The sequence below is a fragment of the Peromyscus leucopus genome, chromosome 1 (genome assembly GCF_004664715.2).
Source record: "Peromyscus leucopus breed LL Stock chromosome 1, UCI_PerLeu_2.1, whole genome shotgun sequence".
Classification (NCBI taxonomy): Eukaryota; Metazoa; Chordata; class Mammalia; order Rodentia; family Cricetidae; genus Peromyscus; species Peromyscus leucopus.
Window position 1 is genome coordinate 191,406,973 of NC_051063.1, and position 11,398 is coordinate 191,418,370.

The window sequence follows — 11,398 nt, forward strand, 5'->3', positions numbered from 1 at the left end:
TTGGAATGGCTGATTTGTAAGTGCTTCTTCAGAATGGTAGCAGTAAAGGAACATACATACAGTGCAAATCTAATTGAGAACTGTCAGGTGTCCACACCAGTAACTGAAAAGTTTAGCTGTTCCCAAGTACAAGGTTGGGAAAGTCTTGTGGCTTTAAGACTTGAAATATGCAGAGCTATTTCATCAATGTGAATGAAGACCCAGAACACTTTCTGCATTAAAACATGTTGGATTATTATTGATATTCCTTTCTTGTCTCTCCATCCTAGCCATCAGCTGCATCTTGCTGTTGCCTGGTGGTTGGGGAAGAGAATTTTAATCTCAGCATCTATGTGGGCCTTTAACAATAGTTTATTCTCTTCTTTCAGATCATGCCACACACTGGTGACTTTTGAAGTACAAATCAGAGCACTTTTTAAAATGGAGACACAGTTCTCCTACATATAGAGACCTAACTTCTCTAGAGTCCTTAAGAATCCTTTCATAGCTTCTGAACAGTCCTCTTTATTCTTAGCTAGCAATAAAAAAATCACCCACATATTAGAGTAAGATAACCTTGGTTACTCATTGCAAAAACAGCTCAAGTCCTGGTTAAGTGCTTCATCAAAGATGAATCCCAGAGGTAAGTGTGTCCAAGTTAGTTTCCCCAGTTTTACCACTTCAGGGTTGACCTACTTGTATGCAAAGATAGACTGACTTAATTTTGATAGATGAATGCATCTTCTAAATCCAGCACAGTGTGACCTTATGCTTTAGTGGCATCATCCCAAGTAGAGTATATGAATTTTGAGAGATAGGTTGAATAGTGTCTATTGACTTGTTATCCTCCATCAAATCTTATACAGGTCTATGGTCTTGGTAACCAGCAATAATTGAGTTTTCAAAGCTGAATGGCATGGACTGAGTATTCCTGCCTCAAGGAGGCATCTGGTTTAGGTCCTGATTCCTGCTCTGGCATCTGAACCAACAGGGCACAGTTTAACCCAGATGACCATAGCCCCTGAAGTCAGATGAGTTAGTCCTGGAGGCACATGCCTTGCCAGGCCAGGAGGGATTATCTTCAGCCCAGACAGTGGGAACATCCTTTTATCAATTTTCCTTTTACCTTGTATTCTGGGTCTTATCTTATGCCTTGGAGAGGATATATTCCTCACTCAGAAAGCAGATGATAATTAAGGAAATCCTTATTCATAACTTAGGTATTTCCTCTGAACCCAAGAATAAAATACTTATTTGGATTTCATTCAGGTGACTTCACCCGTGCAAGGGAAGGGACATTAAAGAATAACAGTGAAAGAATTAGTTTCAGTTTCTTTTCTCAAATCAATAGTTCATTTATTACTTAAATCATATATATATATATACTTTTTCCCCCAGATTCCCGTTGTAATTCCATGATTGTTTTATTCAGGAGTCCCAATGGCTTCTGTAACACAAAACATGATACTTCCTGTCAATCAAGTAGTTTAATGGTTGGGCACAATTGAGAAGGTAACCATAGAATCCCAGGGGTCTAAACTTAAAGAGCCATGTACCCCATAATCTTCCACAGTTAGGACTGTTTTTTGGCTGAGGAACACTCATTTGTGTTTCCAGTTTTTCTAATTCCTCGCAGTAAGCATGTTGGCCTTCTTGTAGGGGTTTTTCTTTTGCTCCTGATTGAGTTGTCCAGGCTTGAAAGTGCCAGAAGCTGCCATGTAGTTACTGCCACTGTGGCCTGATTTATTTTTATCAGCAAATCCATGTTGTCTCTATTGTTGAAAATCTTCTGGGTTATTTCTAATAATTCTGACCCATCCTTCCCATTATTTTCTGTCAATCTATCAATCCTTGGGTTTTTTCCCATGTACATCTATAGGCCGTTTGAGATACAAATGTTGTGTTAATTGCCTTTAGGATTGCTGCATCCTCCAGATCTATAGGAGAATACAGTCTGTATGGTTCCAAGAGGTGCACAGGAATGCTGATGGCAATTTGTCTGTGTCTTGTTTTCCATCAGCTACTCTATACATAATAGTACATTTGCATGCTTCCTGACTAAGACCCTCCAGCAGAACCTGGTGGTACTCACAAAGTGACCTAGGGTATTCTTCTGTCACATAATCCAAATTTGGTCTCCCTCTGGGTAAAGCAAGGAGACATGTCAGAAAGTGGCTTCAATAGGGAAGACATGTCAGAGGTAGTAGTTGAGTGGTGTGACTTTTAGAGAGGTAGAGAAGAGGGAGAAGGAGAATGAGTTGTCCTCAAAGGAGGTAGAGCTGCAGAGGGCAAGGAGCAGTGTATGAAGGGAGTAGACCCTAATGAAAGGCATGTAGGACAAAATGTTTCAAGATCTTTTGGTCTTTATTTAGGGGGCTCAGAAGCTCTTCTTGCTATGATCAGGTCATGCCAACATGCCCATCCTGAACCATAGAAATCTTCATCCATGGAGTTGATAGGATCTTGCTTCTGCCTAGGGTAAAATATATAAAATCTCATCCAGGTGACCAGGAATTCCAGGGGTGGTGTTGGCGATGGTCCAGACACCTCAAGTGTCAAAGGTGTGCTTTGGAGGTCATTCAACCATTAAATGAAAGCCATTCCAATTCATAAAATATCAGAGGTGATCCATGGTGAAAGGAGAATCAAAATCCTACTTAATTATACGAGGATACACATTGTCAAAATTTTTGAAAACACAGTCTAAAATAGTCTCTAGCTTCATAGTCCTGTTACCATCCTGTCTGTCTATCAAGCTGACCCAAACTTATACCATGGAGACTTACAATAAAGTAATAGTAAAGGCACACAATACAAAGCATAAAGCACCAAGGACAATGAAATAGGCTCAACAAAGGTAAAAGAAAAAGAAAAAAATATCAAAATAATACAAACAACAGCAACAGAAAAAAAAACATATGGGTAAAGGGACAAGAACTTTTGCTTTGGACATGGGTCCATATGCGTTGCCAGGTACCCCTCTGTTCCCAGGCAGGATGCCACCAGAACTATTACCAGATGTCATAGAAATGGAGGACTTGCTATGACTTACTGCTGAAGGCCTCCTCAGAAAGTTACTTGTGGGATGATTTTTTTCATCTGCCCTTTACCTCAGTAGTCTTTGGAAATAAGAGGTTGTTTGTGGTCCTTGGTACTTTGTAAATGTATGCACTCCAAGGTGAAGTGGCTTTGCATTTTTATGGAAGTGAAGGGAAGGGTCCCTAAGCTCATAGTGGGGTTTAATCTCCCTGGGGCTTCCAAGACTGTTTACCATCATCCAAACTAGAGCCAATTAAGCAATATTTATTTAGTATTCATAGGATTGACTCTTCAAACTGAGATTTGAGAGTACAGTGTAAGTAAATATTCCAGGCCTCATTTTATCTGCAAAATGTGTAAACTGGGGGTTTAATAACATAAGTATTTGGCAAATAATTTTACAGAAGTAGGTAGCAGATTAAAATATTTGACAGATTATCTTGGCAGAACATCTCAAGGTTTCTTGACACAGCATCTTATATTATAAGGATGGAGTACATTTGTGTCAAGCTCCATTATAGAAAAAGAACATCTCAAGATTCCTTGATAGAATACCTTGTCCTTTTAGAGGAGAGTATGCATAAGTCAAACTTGAACTTTGTAGTAAATAGAAATGACTTATTCTGACCTCATAATAAATGTCTTTTTACCCTATGATGGAATTAGGCCAATCCATTAGAACTTTAGGTTGAGAGAAAGTGAAACTCAGGCATACCACTGAATATGGATATGTTACTGTGTGAAGCATCATTATCATCCCCTACTGAGAAGGCTCTGGTACTTTCTTAGTATTTTGATCAAGTTTGTTGTTGTGCCATCAGAGCCTGGAAGGCTATGCCCTCTTTAGTGGACACAGGGGGTTTCAAAGATTTAAGACTGGGACCTACTGAACCTTTTATTAAATTTTGGTATAGGTACAAGAGTCTGTGGAATGTAAAGTGCAGCATGTTGAATTGGCTGGAATACTGGTGCACCAGCCTGCTTTGGATGGGTCTACAGCAGATATGCAGATGTTGACAGCTCTGGAAAAGAAAGGATGATTGAATTCTGGCATGTCACAAATTAGGGAGTCAGACATTTACCACCAATTTGTTTGGAGAGCTCTCGCAGCAGCCCTAAAGTTTGGTGCCTCCTCTTAGTCATGTCAACAAATGGGGCATTTTAAGAGTGACTACTCAATGCAGAACAAGGGTCCATGCAAAGAGCTGGCTATTGAGTGTCCCAGATGTTGCAAGGGCAATCATTGTGCAAAAAATGTAAATTTAAATATGATGTAAATGGCTGTCCCCTGGTTACTCTAATTTCCCCACAGGGAATCCCTCAGCCTCACAAAACAATCTTTCCTCAAAATATGCATCTCAAATGAGATGACTAAGAAGAGCTGGTAACTTAACATTTACTGGACTGTATCAATTGAGTCAGTAAAGCCCAAATTATTATCTATTGTGAAGGAAACACACACAAGTGGTCCCATCCTTGACCATACAAATCTTCATCCATGGGGATTGATTGGATCTTGCTTCTGCCAGAAGAAAATATAAAATCTGGTCCAGATGACCTATAATACCAAGGGTGGGTTTGGCAATGGCTCAGGCCACCTGAGTGTCAAAGTTGTACTTTGGAGGCCATTCAACCATGAAATGAAGGCCAGTTCAGTATTGTAGACCATGAAGTTTCCTAGTGGCTGTACCCAGCAGGACTGCATAAAAGTTTGATTGGACCACAGGCCTGGGTACCAGGTGACTGGAACTAGCAAGGTCTTTTGCTCCACCCCTTGGCATTGTTATAAATAGACCTTTGAAATAAAGTTCTTGGCCTGTTTGGATAAGGACCCAGGCCCATTCGAGTCTATCCTGTGTTTTCTCTCCCCTCTTTATTTCTAACTAAGTTTCTTATCCCTCATTCTTCAAGGGTCTCAGGGGTAAATAAGTTTGGCTGGTCCCTCACAGTCCAGGTCATGAAATATCAGCAGTGATCCTTGGTGAAAGCATAATCATAATCCAGCTTAATTATAGGAGGGTAAAATCATCAAAAAAAATAAAGCACAGTTTAAAAGAGTTTCAGACTTCTTAGTCTTGATATCCATCATGTCTTCCTATCCAGCTGCCAGAATAAACTATGGAGATTTACAGTTAAGAAAAAGAAAACACACACACACACACACACACACACACACAGAGAGAGAGAGAGAGAGAGAGAGAGAGAGAGAGAGAGAGAGAGAGAGAGAGAAGACTATAGGAACTAAGAACAAAGATAAAAATCAATATTAAAAAACAGATGGGGGTTGGAGAGATGGCTCAGTGGTTAAGTGCACTGCCATAAAGTTGTACGTGCAGATAAAACACTCATATACATAAATAAATAATAAAATCTTAAAAAAAAAAACAGATGGGCAGAGGGAATTCGAATTATACGTTGGGCTTGGGTCCACGTACCTTGTCAGGTACTCTTCTGACCCAGATAGGATCGCACCAGAATAGCACCAGATGTCATAGAAGGGAATGCCTTTCTATAACTAATTGATTCAGGCCTCATCAGTACTTGCTGATTGAATTTTTTTCTGAACTACACCTTAGTAGTCTGTGGAATCAAGAGAGCATTCTTGGGACTTGGACCTTTGTGAAGGTGTGAACCCCAAGGGGAAGTGGCTTTTTAGTCCTACAGAATCATATGGAATATCCCCAGAGACTGTTGTGGAGTTTAATCTACCTAAGGCCTCCAGGAACATTAATCAAATAAAACAGTAATGAAAACTACCTTGCAAATTAAATCCAACCCAGCAAGCTATATTTACTGTGCATAGACCTGAAACTTTTTTCTTTCTTTCTCTCTTCTCTTCCTTTCTTTCTTTCTTTCTTTCTTTCTTTCTTTCTTTCTTTCTTTCTTTATTTATTTATTTATTTATTTATTTATTTATTTATTTTTGCTTGCTAATAATTTTTTATTATTGATTAAGAATATTTTTCATTCATTTTACACACCAAAGATCCCCTCTTCCCTCCTCTCACCCCCCCCAGTTTTCCCTCCCAACACCCCCCCACTCCCTCCCACGAGAAGGCAAGACATACCATGTGGAGGCACATTCAGTAGAGACAGGTCCATAAGTCCATGCCCTTCCCCCTGCCACAAGCCTGCATGAGGTGTCCCATCATAGGTAGTGAGCTCCACAAAGCCTGCTCATGCACCATAGTTGGATTCTGATCCTACCACCAGGAGGCAGTCTAAGCAGATCAAGCTACACAACTGCCTTGTCATGCAAAGGACCTTGTCCAGTCCCATGTAAGTTCCACAGCCATTGATCCAACTTTCATGAGTTCGCTCTAGTTAGTGCAAAGGACCTTGTCCAGTCCCATGTAAGTTCCACAGCCATTTATCCAACTTTCATGAGTTCCCTCTAGTTTGGTTTGGTTGTTCCTCCATGTTTCCCCATTATGATCCTGCTGTACTTGCTCAGAGAATCCCTCTTCTCTCTCTTTGACTGGACTCATGGAGCCCTGTCTAGTGATTGTCTGTGGATCTCTGCATCTGCTTCCATCAGTCATTAGAGAATACTTCTGTGATGACAGTTAGGGTATTCCCCTGTCTGATCTGGGGCAAGCCAGAACTGGTACTTCTAATAGATGTTTGAGAGTACAGTGTTGGTTAACACATCAGGTCTCCTTTCATTGGCAAAAATATATAAACTGTGGATTTTTAACATAAGGATTTGCCAATCAAATTTTACAGAGGCAGATAACAGATAGATCATCTTGGCAGAACATCTCATGGATCCTTGAGGATGGATTACATGTGGGTAAAGCTCCATTAAAAAACCAGAACATCTAAAGATTCCTTGAGAGAACACCTGAACTTTTTAGAGTACAGTATGTGTAGTCAAACACAAATTATCTGGTATGTAGAAAGAATGTATTCTGACCTTATAAAAATGTCTTTTTACCCTAGAACTTTAGGCTGAGAAAGTGAAACTGAGGCATGCCATTGAATGTGGATATGTCACTGGGGGAAGGATCATTCTCAAACCCGCTGAGCAGACCCCTGGAATTCTTTACTATTCTGATCAAGTTTGTTGGTGTGCTATCAGAGCCTGTAAGGCTATGCCCTCTTCAGTGGATAAAGAGATTCTCAAAGATTTTACAGAGAGGCCTACTGAAACTTTTACTAAATTTTTGGCTTAAGTACAACGTTCCAAAGAAGGAGAAGTGCAGCATACTGGTACATCAACTTGCTTATGAATGGGACACAGTGGAGATACAGAGGGTTCTAGGTATGAAAAAGAAAGAATGATTGAATTATGGTGTGTCACAAAATAGTGACTAGAGTGAACAGAATATTCGCTGATGCTAGTTTTCATTGATTAATGGCTTATATAATACTTAACATTATCCTCCAAGAGTTTAAAATTTGTAAGGGTGCACTGAGAAAAGTTTCCCGACAACCTTTACAGTTAAAAATTGCACTCATACTCATTAAACACAATCCTCAACCTCCGAACCTATGAAAGACCCTAACTCTTCAGGCTTACACACACCCCCAAGCCCCAGGAGAATGAGGAACTAAAAAGCTAGTTCCAAGGGCAAACTGACTCAGCCATTACCCAACCACCCCTGCCACAATGTAACAATGTAAAGAGATTTCTATAAAGTGACTGGGATAATTGCAAGTGTTCCAGGAAAGACCACTGTAACCTTTGTGTAACTTTCACTCCCACCCTGAAACCCCCCTTGAGGTTTCTGGGAGAATGTGCATGTGGGATGTGACTGTAACCACCCTGTGATCAGGCCATGATCTTGTGAAATTAGCCTCTAGACATAAATCAATTGAAACAAAATTGTATGGGAATTGTAATTGTATGCCTTTTGTGCTTTTTTCCTTTAAAAGTGCCCATGTGGCTGCAGTAGGCACGACTCTTGCTCTCAGGACAAGAGTAGCCTGACTGTACAGCCACATCAATAAACCTCTTGCTGTTTGCATCAACTGGACCAGAGTCTGAGTTCTTGGGGCGCCCACCCAAGAAGATAGTACCCTGGGTCTGGGGTCTATCACCTGTATGCCGGGAGCATTTACTGGACTCAATTTATTCCTAGATTACTTATGGCTCTCAAGAAGAGTATAATTATGGCCTCTGTTGAAGTCCATATTTTAGCTTTAAGCTATATTAAAATAGGGATCATCCCGTATCATTTTTAGACATATCAGTTTCCAAAATACTTTTCCAGGGTTTCTAAATAAAGGATATGTTTTTTGCTGATGGCCTATTGATGTCTTGCGTAGTGCTTATTTTGCGATGCATACTGCGTGTTCTAGAACTCAGGATATACCATGAACTTGTGTGAAAAGGCTGACTGTCTTCCTACACCTGACAATAATATGAAGTCATTACCCTCCAGAGCACCCTCTTTTACCAACAAAGTACAATTTTCTAGGTCAGTAAATTTTTCTTCACTTTTATTTCGAGGTTATAATTTAATTATACCATTTCACCCTTCCATTTCCTCCATCCAATATCCACAAAATGTCCCTCCCCCTCTCTTTCAAGACCACTACCTCATATTCACTGTTATGTAATGCACATATGTACATGAATACATATACTGCTCTGGGAGTGTTGAAGAAGAGGTGGAAGAATTGAAAAAGCCAGATGATCATGGCTTTTGCTGTGAGACTCTGTCTCAAAGTAATATCAGAAGCTACAGCCATTAAAACTCAATGACATAATTGTCAACAGGTGAGCTTAAGATGGATGATGTAAATAATTGGAAAAAAATCCAAGAGGCTTCAAACCACACAAAATTCTATAGGCAAATAAGGAATGATGGGATAAGGAGAGGTGACTTTTTTGTTTGTTTGTTTGTTTTTTTTTTTGTGTTTTTTCGAGACAGGGTTTCTCTGTGTAGCTTTGCGCCTTTCCTGGACTCACTTGGTAGCCCAGGCTGGCCTCGAACTCACAAAGATCCGCCTGCCTCTGCTCCGAGTGCTGGGATTAAAGGCGTGCGCCACCACGCCCGGCGAGGTGACTTTTCTTAAAAGAGAACACCAATTAATTGTCCATTTTTACAGTGTATTTTCTTAAGCATCTAAATGTTGACTTGCATTTCAATACATTAGCTTATGGTTACATTCTGATTGCATTCATTTATATACACCAGACATACATGTGGTGCCCCAGGAGCAAAGGAGAGGTCGTGGGATCCACTGTAAATGGAGTTAGAAATATTTGAACTCATCAAGTAAGTGCTAGAATATGAACCTGGTTTCTCTGAAGGTGTTACAAGTGCTCTCAACTGCAGAGATGAACCACCAGTCCCTAAGCTGTATTATTTTGATACCCAGTACTCTGAAAGGAGAGGAGGAACTGATTCTATAGGCTGGGTGTGGACAGCAGATTCCCCAAGACAGTGTGTGTGGAGGGAGCAGAGCTATACTGTGAGTAGCTGAAGCAGAGTTATAAATTTCATATTAGAGAAAATTGACCTGAAGCTGCACCCAGAGTAAAGAAAACAGAAGGAGCATGACCCCCAAGACACACACACACACACACACACACACACACGCACGACACGCACGCACGCACGCACGCACGCAGCACGCGCTCTACTTCCCTACAGGAGCCACTCCATTGTCTTACAGCACCCTGGCAGCACATGGACGTTAGAAATTTCAGGCAACGAACCCTGCTTATACTGTCTCCTCACTTCAGTGAAAAAAATGCCATGGACCATTATCAGACTCCTATTGGACAGAATCACTATGGCTTGTACTAGCTGCAAAAAAAAGTTGAGATTTGAATCCTTACATTCAGAGACATTTTTGAATAAAAATAAGACACCTTATGGTTACAGTAGACCCTCAGTGTGTGATGTGTTGTAGCCCATCTCTTTTTGTATTTGTGGAATTGTTAAATATTATAAAATGTCCCTTTTTTTCTCTTTTTTCAAGACAGGGTTTCCAAGTGTAACAACACTAACTGTCCTGGAACTAGCTTGTAAAATCAGCCTGGACTCAAACTCAGAGAAATCCACCTGCCTCTGCCTCCAGAGTGTTGAGATTAAAGGCATGTGCCTCCACGGCCCAGCTAATGTCCCCTTTTAGAGAGTGTTAGTTTTCAGGGGTTGTGTAAGAATTACACTATCTTCATAGTCACATCCCTTCTCAGGGTCGGTTATCCCCAGAGTGATTTTCCAGCAGTCTTCCCCAGTAAGATTCTATGGAGTTTTCAGGAAATACAGTGACTTTAAAAAAATAACTATTAGTATATATTTTGTTTTGTTTTCTCTTTACTATTTATTTTATCATCTTGTCCAAAGTTTCGCCTTCATACTCTCTTCTCAGTTCCTTAGTCCCACCTCTTTTCTACTCCCCACCTCATCCATTCCTTCTCCATTTCCATTAAAAAACAGGCAGGCCTACCATGGATATTGACATATCATGGCATATCAAGTTGATCACCTTGCCTTGTATTAAGGCTGAGCAAAAGCAACCCAGTATGAGGAACAGGAACACAAAATCCAGTAAGGAGTCAGAAACAGCCTCTGCTCCCATCTTCAGGATTTCCACTAGAAGATCAAGCTAAATAACTGTCTCATATATGCAGAGAGTCTTGATCAATCCCTTTCAGGATCTCTGGTTGTTGGTTCAGACTCGATGAGCTGCTAAGAGCCTGCCTGGTATTTGTTTCTGTGGGTTCTCTTGCTATGCTCTTGACTCATAGGCTGCTATAATCCTTCCTCCCTCACTTCAGTAGGATTCCCCAAGTTTGGCCTAATGCTGGATTTTGGATTTCTTCATCTGTTTTAACCAGTTGCTAAATGAAGCCATTTCTGATGACTTTTAGGCTAGGCACCAATCTATGAATATAACAGAATATGTTTAAGCTTGTTACATTGACATATTTTTCCTCTGGTCATGTGTAGTTCTTGTAAGTAAATTTGTTGCAACTCTGTGTATTTGGTCCCAGATTTCAGCACAAAAACATGAGTTTTGCAACTCTGGGGATAGTGTGCTGACTACCTGTGGAGTCAGGCAACCCTTGAGCTGCTGAGGATAGTTCTTGATAGCTGAAGCTTCAAGGAGACAGTTCATCCCTGGAGGGTGAGCTATCTCAGACACCTAGAGCTGCTCAGAACCACAGCTCTGCCCTGAAGGTGTCCAAGGCATCTGGAACTGTTTAGCTTAGCTCTGATGGCTGGATCTGCAAAGAAGCCACCCAACCCTGGAAGGTAAATTTTTCTGACTTCTCGGAAAGTCATACCTGTAACTGCTTCAGCAGGGAAGAGTATCCTGATTGTTGTGGAAAGTCAGCATATCCCTGGTGTGATAGGGGATGGTCTCCTCATGGGATATAGCAATCCAATTCCTCTCCTGGAGAGCCACTACAGCTAAG